This window comes from Chiloscyllium plagiosum, unplaced genomic scaffold (assembly GCF_037043375.1).
Source record: "Chiloscyllium plagiosum isolate Xiang-an unplaced genomic scaffold, Cpla_swu_hap1 HiC_scaffold_34, whole genome shotgun sequence".
NCBI lineage: Eukaryota > Metazoa > Chordata > Chondrichthyes > Orectolobiformes > Hemiscylliidae > Chiloscyllium > Chiloscyllium plagiosum.
Window position 1 is genome coordinate 29,362,944 of NW_028270172.1, and position 14,786 is coordinate 29,377,729.

Sequence of the window (14,786 nt, forward strand, 5' to 3'; positions counted from 1 at the left end):
TTGGGAAAATTTTAGAGCAGGTGGGGGCAAAGAGCGCCGCGCGGGAGCTCGTGCCTCCAGCCGCTCAGATGTACAGTTCCCCACAGCCCAATGCACGCAAGGCCCTGCCACGTCCCAGCCCTGACAGGGCAGAATATGACGGCCATGATGTGTCAGCCCACGACAGCCAACAGCAACTATCTTCAGACGCACAAAGGCGGTTCCGGGGGGGAAGGGAGCGCGATCACTGCTGGACATGTAAGGGAACTGACCATTACTTTCAAAACTGTGACCAGAGGGTGAGGTGTTGGTCCTGCAATGGGATTGGACATTTCGCCCGCGAGTGTGACAAGGGAAGGGAAGATCGATTCATGACTAAACACTCGGGACTGCGTCCCGGGGAACGGGATAGACGGGACAGTAATGAGAGACCCCGGGATACGAATAAACGGAGAAGTTGGGTTCAGACCCGGGGCAGGGGAACACAAGGGGTGGTACAGGGTGCACTGATGGGGCCCGACAAGGAGTACAGCTACTCCCGGTGGTCTGAGGAAGAGTGCTGACGGTGCCCACGAGAATCTTGCAGTCCCCTGGCCCTCAAAGCGACACCCCCCAATAGACCCCCTATGATTCGAGGAAAGGTGTGTGGGGAGAACTTCCTATTTCTGATTGACACAGGGGCATCTGCCTCCACAATTACTAAATTACCAAGGGGCCTGACCCTCTCGGGCAGGATACTGGAGACTGTGGGATTCTCAGGGATGGTTGAGGAACAGCCTTACACCGTGCCAGCAACAGTAACCATCGGGGAACAAAAGATCTCTCTGCCCCTACTTCTGGCCCCAAAGTGTCCAGCTAACCTGCTGGCGAGGGATGCTCTTACCAAGTTAGGGGTCTGCATCCACTGTTCAACTGAGGGGTTGCGACTCCTCTGGCCTGGGGATCCCTCCCCGGACTTAAGGGGAATGGGACAATTCTTGCTTGCCCCCACTTCAGGGGACTCGCGAGTTACATCTGTAGACATTTACTGGATTCGGCTGTTGTACGCGTTGGAGGGAAGGGGATTGATGGGGGAATTTGAAAACTGGCTCCCATCTATTCCAGGCTCCCAGACATACCTCCCCCCAAAAAACCCCTACCACGTAACGCTAAATTATGTCACCCATTATGACCCTGAGTACGACGACCGCTTCAACGCCCACCTTGGGGGATAGAAGGGGTATGGTTAAACTCACGTATCTCATCGCCGGGAAGGAAGGGATTGCCGCTGCAGTCAGCCTGCATCCGGACCAGGCAGAGTGGTATCAGCTAGGGGAACAGGCTGCCCCGCATGTCACACTCGCAATAGCACCCGGATCAAAGGCCCGTAACCTGAGACCCATGGTCCTTGCCGCACTACAATGCGAGTACCAAAAAATAGGAGAAGGCCTCAATGAGGTGTCACTGGATGGCTGCTTCCAGAGACGCCCCATCGATGTGCTAGAAGAAGGGATTTACGAAAAAATGGCGGTGGACAGGTCCCTCCTTTTGGACAATGTTGACCACTGGAAAGCGGCACAACTGCTGCGTGATATAGACCCCGTCCTCTGGAAGGTACACCCACAGGACACTGGCCAACTGGACGGGGCAGTCCACCTGCAGCTGAAACCTTCCGTTAAACGCTGCATCTGGGTGACACAATATCCTCTCACCTTAGAACAGAGGGAAGGGATTCACCCAACAATCAGGGGACTGCTAGAAGTGGGCGGCACGGTGGCACAGTGGCACAGTGGTTAGCACTGCTTCTTCGCAGCGCCAGAGACCCGGGTTCAATTCCCGAATCAGGCGACTGACTGTGTGGAGTTTGCACATTCTCCCCGTGTCTGCGTGGGTTTCCTCCGGGGGCTCCGGTTTCCTCCCACAGTCCAAAGATGTGCAAGTCAGGTGAATTGGCCATGCTAAATTGCCCGTAGTGTTAGGTAAAGGGGTAAATGTAGGGGTATGGGTGGGTTACGCTTCGGCGGGTCGGTGTGGACTTGTTGGGCCGAAGGGCCTGTTTCCACACTGTAAGTAATCTAATCTAATCTAATCTAAGTGGGGGTCCTCAGGAAAATGAAGGGGGGACACTGGAATACGCCAATCCTTCCCGTCTCCAAGGGGATGGGCAAGGGGTGGCGCATGGTCCATGACCTCCGAAGGATAAATGAAGCCACGGAGACTTTAAACCTGAAGGTCCCTGACCCCTACATTGCACTGCAGGCGCTCACGCCTGCCAGCCGCTTTTTCTCTGTCATAGACCTGGCTAACGCTTTCTTCTGCCTTCCACTGCACCCAGAGTGTCAGGAGTGGTTTACCTTCACCTTCGAGGGAGAGCGGTACACATACAATCGCCTCCCACAGGGGTACAAAGACTCCCCAGGCCTGTTTAGTGCAGCTTTGACCCCTATACTTAAACAGATATCGCTTCCCACCAGCACCACAATCATACAGTATGTCGATGATTTGTTGATTGCCAGTGAAACTGACACCCAAAATTTGGAGGCGGTCCGCACCTTGCTGGACACCCTTGTGGCAGCCGGTCTTAAAGTAAAACGGGAAAAGTGCCAGATAGCCAGGAAATCAGTATCCTTTATGGGACGGATAATAGGAAAAGGGGGCACCACACTTTCAAGAGCGCACAAGGAAGCGATCCTCTCCTATGGCACCCCTATAACAGTACAGGACATGATGGCCTTCCTGGGGTTATGTGGGTATTCTCGCACCTACGTCCCTGACTTTGTGACTATGACATCCCCACCCAGGGAAATGATCACGGAGGTTGGGGCAAAGAGGCTCAAGAGTCAGTTGCGATGGAACGCGGAGAGAGAGAAATCATTCAGGGAGGTGAAGCAAGCTTTGGGAGCAGCGGCCACGCTAGCGCACCCAGACTATAAGAAAGGTTTCCACCTGGACGTGGCAGAGACTGAGGGGATAGTAAACGCCGTCCTGTACCAAAAGGACCGAGGCTGCAGGAGAGTGCTGGGGTATTACAGCTGCCGTTTAGAGCCCATTGAGAAAGGGCAGCCAGGCTGTGCCAGATTTGTGGCAGCAGTAACGAAAGCGGTCAACAACACTGACCATCTAGTACTCTGCCATCCCTTGACTATTCACACAGATCACAGCATAGGAGCCTTTCTGGCCTCCAACTCATTCAGCTTTTCAGCTGGGCGGCAGGTTAGAATTGAGAATGCCCTTCGATCACCGCACATTACGTTTGCATCCGATAGGGGGAGTACTAGAAATATGATGGTGGGAGTGAATGGGGGAATCCTTGAAGCCCCACGACTGTGTGGCCAGAGTGGCTGAGGAGAGGAGGATACGTAAGGGGTTGCACACAGAACCCCTGGCCGAGGCAGACTGGGACCTGTACACCGATGGCAGCAGCCGTCGGGAAGCAGGCGGCGTACGAGCCTCGTATGCCGTGGTCAGAGATTCAGGGGGGGTATACGACACCATCGAGTCTGGGGAAATCCCACAGCCTGCATCTGCACAGCTAGCAGAGATTACAGCCCTGACAAGGGCATTAGAACTGAGTGAGGGACACCGAGTTAACATCTTCACTGACTCCAATTATGCATGGACCGCAGTCCACGTAGAGGGCACAGCATGGGTTAGACGTGGTTTTAAAACCAGCACGGGGAGGCCGGTAAAACACGACCAGAGTTTGCGACGGTTGCTCCAGGCAGTGCATCGTCCAAGGGAAGTGGCAGTAGTGAAAGTGCAAGGACACTCTGCCTTACGTACCAGGGAAGCGCTGGGAAATGATGCAGCTGACAGGGCAGCCAAGCTCGCAGTGCAGATGGTCACCCTGAGGTCAGGGGCAGACACCCAACAGAGTCCGGGGCCGGGGGAGGGTAGCAGTGATTCCCCTGGGGATGTCGCTAGGGTTGATGTCATTAGGCATCTGTGTGAGCTGCAGGGACGGGCGAGCAGTGCTGAGGTCAGGGAATGGGAGAATAAAGGCGCAGTCCGACAGTATGTGGAGGTCGAAGGGTCTCAACAGCCCCTTTGACGATCCCCGGGAGGAGAGGTAGTGGCCCCGAGGGCTCTCCTGCCAACACTTTTCTCTGAAATACATGGGCCAACACACATGGGAGTTGCCCAAGTTGTAAGAACCGTCCAGAACCACTGGTGGGCACCCCGGCTGCGGGAACATATAGAGAACCTGAGGGCTGAGTGCAGGGTGTGTAATGAGTACAACACCAGGAGAGTTCTCCCACACCCGATGTTAAAGTTCCCAACCCCGACAGGGCCGTGGCAGGAGATCTGCATGGACTTTACGGACATGGGAGTCAAATGGAGGACCCCAGATAAATACAGATACATGCTAGTCGTAGTGGACAGATTCTCCCGGTGGGTAGAGGCAACTCCTACAAAGACGGAGGATGGGGAGGTTGTTGTGAAGTGGCTCACAAGGGAACTGATTCCCCGCTATGGTGTCCCCCGAAAAATCTGCACAGACAATGGGACACATTTTAAAAACGAACATCTTGCCCGGGTGGAGGCTACTCTAGGGATACTTTACCGCTACGGCAGTGTCTACCACCCTGAGAGTCAGGGGTTAGTAGAGAGGGCCAATCGCACGCTTAAAGACAAGATTGCCAAGGTCATGGCAGGGACTGCATTGACGTGGGTGCAGGCACTCCCCTTAGCCTTGCTGTCAATGAGGTAGGAAAGGAGTGGCGATACCTTCCTGACACCCCATGAAATCCTGACAGGTCGCTCCATGCCTGGCCCCCGAACATCACCCCTGTGGGAAACAGATTGGGATACAATGAATCAGGACATGACACAGTACATGCAAGTACTGGGGGAAATGGTCCGGCTAATATCCAACCAGGTTACGGCTGCACGGCCGGACACCCCCGACAGGTCCCGACCCCTTCGAGAGGGGGACAAGGTCTACCTCCGGCAGATGGGCCGTACGACCTGGGACGAGGGGCAGTGGCATGGCCCCTACCCAGTGATGGGGGTCGCTGCCAACGCCTTGAGGGTGAACCGGGAGGGGGACAATAACTGGCACCATTTCTCTCATTGCTCCAGGTCAGGAAAGCCTAACACTACTCTGACTCCGGTTGCGGAGGTCGCGCCCGACAAGGAGCTGGAAAATGAGGGAAAGTAACAGACTCCTGAACTGGCTGGGTTTCTGCCTAGTGATACAGATGCTGCAGTTTGCGTGCATGTCCGTTCCCGGTAGACGGGGGACAATCATTAATGTACGGCAATTCACACTGCTCACGGTGACAGGTCTATTTCAGGTTCGTCTATTTCCGTAGGGTACGGGGTTCCAATAGGTGTGTGCTTATGCTTCCTTTTTCCCCTACTACAACCCAATACTATCCCTTCTCCCTCAGTGTAACATCTGCTGTTCAAAAAAATAAACCTCTTCCATGTTAGTTTTGCCCACCTACATTGGCAGCACTTTGACTTATACTGTACGCTGCAGTCAGGGGCCGAGAAGTACTGTATGCCCCGGGATTCAACTGCTGATCACACCAGTGACCACTACACTGCAATCGGAGGTTCTACGTGGGTTTTGATCGGTTTGCCGCTGCCCGGCTCTGTCCTCAGCGGCAACTAGATGGAGGTCGCTGTCCGTTACTGACTGGAGGTTATCCAGTGGCAGAAGAGTCTCCTCGGGCACGGGTCAGCCTGGCACAGGTGCAATTGCGCTGTGCACTCGGAGGAGATTGCCTCCGACCACATGGCCTGCAGTACATACATCAGACGCCTGGACGGGCCTGCAGGCCTGTGAACCATTCTGGCCGGCGGGAAAACCATTGTACACGGTTCCAATGGTTTTCCGATCGCTGGCGTGTACCTGACTGCGGGCAGTATGCCCTTACATTTTCACATTTGTTTTAAAAAAAACACAAGACAAAACACACACCACCGTAGCGACTGGGCATTTACACTTGGGACTTTTTTTTGGACAGCAGATGTGGCACCCGATGTAGTTTACTTTCCCCCCTTCCGGACCTCTTACGTTCGTTAATGTTTACATGGGTTGGGTGGCCTCAGTAGAGGCCAAGGGAGGGAATGTTGGGGAGATTTCACTGGGGTGTTTAATGTAGGGCTAGGGAGGGTGACACTAGTTCTGCAACAGACACTTCTAGTTCCAGCCCTGAAATGGTTAACAACAGCCAAGCGAGCTGCTGCTGGCGACTGCATGACTACCTGGCTGGAGCTTGTAAGGGATATGCATAATGTTAATTAAATCTTGGAGCCTGTAAATACCAGCCAGTATCAATTGCCCCATCGAAACTTGGGATTAATAAAGAAACCGATCGGAATCTGTAACTGTTAGACAAGTGTGAATTGCTCTATCGGAACCTGTAACTGTTAAGTGTGAATGGCTCTATTTAAGTCTAAAGTTGATAAGTGTAATTGTCAATTTAGTTAAACTGAAACTATTGAAAATGGCTAGCCTGTCAGACGCATAGTAATTCCTTGAAACAATGAACTATTGAATACGGGATCGGAACCGCTCCCGGGGATGGCTGAGCCATTGTCAAGCACAGCAGGAGCTGGACAGGCACTTCGATGCGGCCAATAGGAGGACGGATCCCCAGCGCGCGCAGATGAATGGACCAATGGGGAAGACGAACTGACCGGGGACTCCAGGCAGCGCGAAATATAATTGTGTCAAGTTTGAACGAGAAGGGGGAACGCCTTCTCCAACGAATGCATGCTTGTAGATTCGTTGTACCAGTTAAGATTCTGTGAATAAACTGCTGTCTGCGTCTAACCATAGTTGCCAGTGTGAGTCTCTCCTTCCGAAAGAACACGCAAAGACGGGACCCCGCGGGTCCGTCTTAACAGGCCGAAGGGCCTGTTTCCACACTGTAAGTAATCTAATCTAATGTATAAACTTATGCGCTCAATGATCGAGGGCTGTTGCTTTGTTTTGCTGAGCTGTGTTATGGTTATTATCATTATTATTATTGTTAAGATTTTCCTTCTTTTAGCTTAGTTATTAGTTATTTAAGTAATCAGTGGGTTTGTTTTTTAACATTGGTTTGAATTGTTTGGTTTTGTATTTGTTGTAATATTCAAAAGAAAAATGTCCCTTTCTTAAATAAAACTATATTTTTAAAAAATGAAACTTGTTATCCTCTGAAAAGACACTAATAGCTGAGATGAATAGTATAAATGGCTTTAAGAAAAAGCTAAGTGTACATAAAGAAAAAGAACAGAGGCAAGTAGAGTGGAGAATAAGCACCAACATCGTCCAGTTCAGCCCAATGACCTGTTTATCTGCTGTAAATTCTACATCATTATTTTCTCCGATTGTGCAACAGTGACTGATGATTTGTGTTCACCTCACAAACCATTTTTTAAAGAATAGTGTAATAGTTAAAACATTTACTTCAGTCTGCTTTTTCAATATCACATTTATCTACAGTATATTGTAACCAGAGGAGAATGATTAACTGTATATGCTGTTAACATTGCACAATATAAATGTAATAAAATAGAATTTGCCCAGAACTTCTGTTAGATTTTTAGGTTTTATTAAAAATTCTTCATTTATTTAAGTACATGATGACAGGCATTGCAATTACCCTTAAGGTGATGCTCATTTCTATTCTTATGTGGCTATTAAATATTTTATAGCTGCACCTATTTTGCCTTCAGGTAAATATTAAGAACATTGAACCTGGAATATTTTCCAAGAGTTTTTCTGAATTAGGATGAAAGCTGAATTTTCCAGGTAAACCATGTTTTGAGTCAATTTATTGCCTACACTGCTTGTATAGTCTTACAGCAGCAATCTTCACAACCTGCTCAAATGGAGGGCTTCCATTTTACCATTTTTTTAATTTCAAAGTGATTTTATCATTGCAAAAATATTCTTTATTCATAAAATCATCTATAAGTACACACAAATTTTCTATTTTCTATCTCTTCAGTCTTTGCAGAGAAAAAAGAACACAAACACTGGAGCTTTGACATTTCTCAGAGCTTCTCCACAGTTGCAAAAAAAGAGGCATTTTCTACTTCTGCAGCTAACTCTTTATGTTCATCTGTAGGCACTGAGTTAGTCTGACAACTGAACAAACCCTTGTTATATTTTGGCAGAAACACCTGAGGCAGTGGTCTTTCCTAACTGTGCCTTGGTGGCAGCTGCCCAAGCTTTGGTGCGTTCCTCAGCACATAGTCCTGGACGTGGAATGTTCTGCAACACTCAGGTAAAGGTAATTCTACACTGGGAGACCGACAGGTTTTGGGCCGACCAAAGAGTGTCTTTCACCCTAGTTGATGGTCCTCCTAGCGCAGTCAATATTTGTCCCAGGGATAGCCTGTACACCACAGGGCTGCATAGGACAAGCCGTAAGAAAAACCACTGCATCCACCTTCACACCTTCTTTGCAAAGGTACATTCCAGAGGAAGATGTGTGACAGTGTCTTCACCAGCACGGCTGTTTCAAGTGCAGGTGGCGCATGGGGTGCACATGAAGGATCTGATAGGTAGTGCCATTCTCACCACTGACCAAGTGATGTCTTGGTGCTTATTGGGAAGTCCTGGCAATGAGACATTCTGCCAAATGACTTTGACAGTCCACTCAAGGAACCAAGCAACAAGATTCACCCTCTCTTTTTCCTGCAGGAACTTGAGGACACTACATGCTGACCACTTCCTGATGGACTTGCAGTCAAAGGTGTTTTTCCTTGCAATTTTTTTTACAAAGGACAAATGAAACAGAAAGTTTTTTTTATTGTTGGAAAAATATACTTCATTCATTAAAAATGTCTTTATATGCATACATAGTTGCCGACACAGCTCTTTGTACATGAAGAACAAACAAACACTGGAATTTGTCATTCTCTACAATTCCCAAAAACCCAAGGCATTTCTTATTTATACTGAACAATATATACATACAGTTGAGGCACCAAGAGGATCTGATAACTGGATGGACCCCTCCATTGTACTTCGGCAAAAAGACCTTAAGTGGTGGTCTTTCCCCACTGCGCCTTGGCAGCAGCTGCCCAAGCCTTAGTGCATTTGTCATGATGTAGTCTTGGACCTTGGAATCTGCCAGTCTGCAACACTTGGTCAAGATCAACTCTTTGCACTGAAAGTCTGACAAATTTCAGGCAGACCATAGACTGTCTCTCACCGAATTCATGGTCTTCTAGAGTCAGATGTTAATTGGCATGGTGTGCAGCCCAAAGAACAGCCCATGGAGCACAGAGTCTCGCATCTCAGAGCCGCTTGATAAAAAACCACTGCTTTTATCTCCAGGCCTTCTTTGCAAAGGAATATTCCAGAAGATGAGTGACAGTCTCTTTGTCCCCACAGGCACTTCAAGGTTAGTGTGGGGTGGTGCACAGAGACCAGGTGTGCAGGAAGAACCTGATGGACAATGGGCTCTTCCCTGCACAGAAAATTTGCAAATGAAAACCAAGATCTTTGCTGAATGTCTGTTGCTGGCTGGCAATCTCCCTCAAACCCGAGGAACCACAACACATATTTTAGTCAGCATGTGTACCTTCATTGGAGGTGAGCATCGCTGACTGTCCCATGCTTAATTAATCTACTGGAAGTCAATGAAAATGTTACAAGTACGGTGGACAACAGCGGCCCAGTAGATGTGATGTATCTAGATTTCCAAAAGGTATTTGACAAGGTACAGCACAAAAGACTGCAAAAGAAAAAGGTGTACAGCATTACAGACAATGTATTAGCATGGGTAGAGGATTGGGTAATTAACAGGTAGCAAAGAGTAGGGATAAGTGAGTACTTTTCTGGTTGGCCATCAGTGACTAGTGGTGTGCCTCAGAGATCAGTGTTGGGACCGCAATTTTTCATAATTTATACAGATGATTTGGAGTTGGGGACCACATGTAGTGTGTCAAAGTTTGCGGATGACACTAAGGTGAGTGGTAGAGCAAAGTGTACAGAGGACTGTGAAACTTTGCAGAGGGACATAGATAGTTTAAGTGAGTGGGCAAAGGTTTGACAAATGAGTGCAATGTTTGGTAGGAATAACAGTAAAAAGGACTATTATTAGAATGGTTAAAAAAATTGCTTCATGCTGCTGTGCAGAGGGTCCTGGGTATCCTTGTGCATGAATCACAGAAGGTTGGTCTGCAGGTGCAACAGGTAATTAAGAAGGCAAGAAGGCAAACGCAATTTTGTCTTTCATTGCTAAAAGGATTGAGCATGGAGGTTATGTTGCAGCTGCTTTGGGTGCTGGTGAGATTCCACCTGGAGTACTGCATGCAGTTTTGGTCTCCTTATTTGAGAAAGGATATACTGGCACTAGGGAGGATACAGAGGAGGTTGACTAGGTTGATTTTGGAGTTGAGGGGGTTGGTGTATGAAGAGAAACTGAGTAGACTGGGATTATATTCATTGGAATTTAGAGGAATGATGGGGGATCTCATAGAAACATATATAATTATGAAAGGAATATATAAGGTACAAGAAGAGATGATGTTTCCACTGGCAGATGAAACTAGGGCAAGAGGGCATAGCCTCAAAATTTGGGGAGACAGAAAAACTGCAGATGCTGAAATCCAAAGTAGACAAGCAGGTGGCTGGAAGGACACAGTAAGCCAGGCAGCATCAGGAGGTGGTGACATCAATGTTTCAGGTGTAACACGTCTTCAGGACTGGGGGTGGGTGTAAGGGGAGCTCCAGATAAAGGGTGGGGAGGCTGGCCTGACCTCCCAGTCACCACCCATTTTAATTCCCCATCCCACTCCCTCTCTCACATGACCATCCTTGGCCTCCTCCATTGCCACAGTGAATCAAACCGAAATTGGAGGAACAACACCTCATCTTCTGACTGGGCAGCCTCCAGCCCGGACATTTAAATGCTGAGTTCCCCCATTTCAAAAAACCTCCCTTCTCATCCCTGGCTCCCTTCCCAGCCCCTCCCCCTTACCTTCCATTCCTCTGATTGACCCTTCCTTCCAGCTACCAAATGGATTCATCCCTCCCATCGACCAACCAGGTCATATCTTCTATCTGTGTTCACCTATCCCTACCTCACCACCCCAACCCTCCACCTCCCCCACCCTCTTCTTCATCTGTAGCTCCCCTTACACTCACCCCTGTCCCTGAAGAAGGTTTACACCTGAAAAGTTGACTTCTCCACCTCCTGATGCTGCCTGGCTTGCCGTGTTCTTCCAGACTTCTGCTTATCTACTTCAAAATTAGGGAAAGCAGATTTAGGACCAAATTAATAAGAAATTTCTCCACCCAAAGGGTTGTGAATCTGTGGAATTCAGTGCCCAGTGAAGTAGTTGAGGCTTCTTCATTGAATGTTTGTAAAGCCAAGATAGGTAATGTTTTGAGCAGTAAAGGAATTAAGAGTTATGGTGAGAGGGCGAGTAAGTTGAGCTGAGACAATGGTAAGATCAGCCATGATCTTATTGAATGGCAGAACAGGCTCAAACGGCCAGATGGCCTACTCCTGCTCCTAGTTCTTACGTTCTTATGTATTTCTTATGACTGCTTTTTTCAAGTTTTAACACATCTTAGATTTGTGGTGAATGTAGCTTTTGATACACTCCTAACCTGGAATTATATTGTTTTGATGATGTAATTGTTATCATTGCTTCTGGATTAGTTCCAAGTCTGCACTTTCTACTTTGAATTTGATCCAGATGTAATGTATTATTGTAGATTAAACAAAGTTCCATTCAAGCTAATTACTGCTGAACAGATTGTACAAAAAAAAACTGCCAAATTCTGCACGTGCAATGCATCTTAACCATGGGTGGTAAGTACCATTCTAAATATGGTTTGATATTTCCCATAGATGGCTTGGTAAAACTTTATTACTTGTCTGTATCTTCTGTCCTACATATGAACCACCTGTAATAACACAGACAACAAATTGTAAGGAGGCATACTGTGATAATAGGCAGAATCTTCTGAGACAATACATTGAAAGTTAATTTGTCTGCTCTGTACCTTTTATCCCTGTGTCTTGTCTCTATCTTCTTTTTAACCATACTCTAACTGTTATCATGGATTTTTTTTAACCTAATCTTGTGATAATTAAATTTGCAGAAAGGTCTGATCTACAGTATTTTCAAATCATTCTGTACAGTCCACTCCTTTACTTTGCAAGGGTTTTGGTCTCAATGTATACTGGTTTTAACTATTCTTTTTAACTCCTATTAGCTCAGATGCAAGCCCAATTATCAAAATTACTTTTCCTGACTCATAAATTACAAGTTAGGCGAAATAGGCTGGAGGCTTATGTGAAGTATAAACACAGGCATCATCCAATCAAGTCAAATGGCCTGCTTTAGTGCTGTAAATTCTATATCCAGGCACTTTCCTGCTAGACACTCTACTAAATGATATTGTGATAGCTGACATAACATCCCTAATTAGTGCTATCACTATTGGCTTACATTTTGTTTCTATAAATTTGGTCTTTACATCTTAACAATTCAGACCTGTATTTCACTTTTCTTTCAAAGTTGTCATCCCTTGCCACGTTAGTTTCAAAAGATCTCTATTTTCCAAACTGCACACTTTCTTACGCTAAATTAATGTTGTCTTCCTACTGTGTTCTGAGCGTGGCATTGTTCAGTAAGTTTCTTTACGCTAATCCTCGTTAAGTGTCTACTCAGCTGTCAAACAGCCCTAAGTGATCACTGCCTAGGTCTCAGGCCTGCATACACCCTATTTCCTGACTTTGAGGCTACAGTAGTTGTTTGATTTTAGTCAGTTGCTGTTTCGCTGATATCTCCTTAATCTGGAAGCAATTGTGCTGTAATTTCCTCCTGTTGTTTAACTTGAAGTACCACTTAATCTCTCTGAACCAGAGCAACAAATGCTGAAACCGAAACAGAAATTGCTGAAGAAACTGAGCAGGTCTGGCAGCCAAGTGTGGGAAGAAAGTAGAGTTAATGTTTCAAGTCTGGTGACTCGTCATCAGAACTCATCACATGCTGAGTTCTCCTAGAATCCAATATGTGACACTTTTCTGCACATAACTTTATTGTCTCTTATCATTCAAGGGTAAAGCAGGAGTATTCATAACGTGTAAAATCAAAGAGGATTTTGGACCTTCAAAAATGGGCACGAAGAGCCATTTTTACATGTCTTGCAACATTTTTACGGAGTGTCATTCTGCTGGTCAAAATAGGTCTATGGCTCAGCTAACTAAGTCAATGGTTTGTTTAAATGAAAGAATTATTGAAAGACAATTCCATGTCAAATGCCAAGCTTTGAGTCGAGCTTCACTCAGACACACACCTTGCCACATAACATGGGCACATTACTGTTCTTAATGCCAGATCTGCTTCAGTATAATCCTTAAAGCAAAGGAATTCTTCTTGCAGTTTAACGTGAGCAGGTGCTAGTTTTCTGGTTGCGAATATTTACTCCATGTTTTACAATTAGTAAAATAGAAATTACAAAACACAGCAACTAGGAACTCAGCCCAAGTTCCCCATGGTGTCCATCCTGCACACTAGCAATTGATCTAAACCCATATACATGTTCTGCCCCAAATCATTTTAATCATATTTTCTTCAACAGCCTATTCTTAAATGTTGACAGTCTGTGCTTTAATCATTGACTCTGATAGTACATTCCGCACATGTATGCAAGTCAGTCACTGTACACGGGCTGTTTATTTCAACTAGATAAAAGCTTTGACGAAGGGTCAGTTAGACTCAAAACGTCAGCTCTTTTCTCTCCCTACAGATGCTGCCAGACCTGCTGAGATTTTCCAGCATTTTCTTTTTTGGTTTATTTCAACTATTATTTCAAAATTTTAATGTTTTCATCAAATAAAATTTCTTGTTCTACGAGTATAAAATTATGATTTCAAATTTGTACTTCTCATATTGATCAAAAATAGCTTGCATTTATATAATTTACCATATTCAAATATCTCAAAATTCTCGATATGGATTATTATCAAACAAAATTTAACTGACCAAAGAACAGTGCCATTCTGACAGGTGACCAAATGCTTCATCACAGAAGAATGTTTTCAGGGGTATTTTAAAACAACACAAAATTCAGAGGCAGTGACATTTAAGGGACAACTTCCAACAGTTAGGACTGAGGTGCATGATGGTATAACTCCCAAGCTAAATGGAAAAATTACAAGTGCAATGCTAAGCAGCAGCTCAGTGAATTCAGATTGTATATTTAATATAATGTGTGATCTTTCCTCGTTGTGTACCTTACAAAACCCTTCACCTTGGAAGGCAAGAATTTTCTATTTAGTTGCTCTGACATTAAAAGTTGCAACTTGAACGTTGTTAAACTGATAATTGCTTGAGTTGGGAACAGTATGCAACATAAATTGCCTAAGGAGAACCCTTTCATATTTGGAAGTTGATCCCACAAGCAGAATACTTGCTCTAGTCATAACTAAGGAGCTGTAATTATAGTTGGCATTACTGAGTATACCACAGGACAAGTGTCTTCACCCCCATTGCAGTGTCATTAATCAGACTGTGCATCTGCTATATTCTGACTTGTATAAAGTTTAAATAATAAGGCTTGCTCTTCCCATGATTCTGAAGGTAATAAATGGTATTGAGGATTCAGTGCTGTCGGGATTGTTCCAGGGTATCACAAATGACTAGTGTCAAATAAGCCAGTCCATAGTTCATTTCACTGTGAGGCGGCTATGTGATACCATGCTTACCCTGGGAAGCATTTCAATAACATTCTCTGTGGCAAGATGAAATCAATTCAAGAGGACAAAGAGGTTTTGCTGGCTGTCAAGATTTCCTCCAGTCCAGATTTTTTCAAGTAGAATACAAATAGAAAATACTGGAAATAGTCAGCCAGT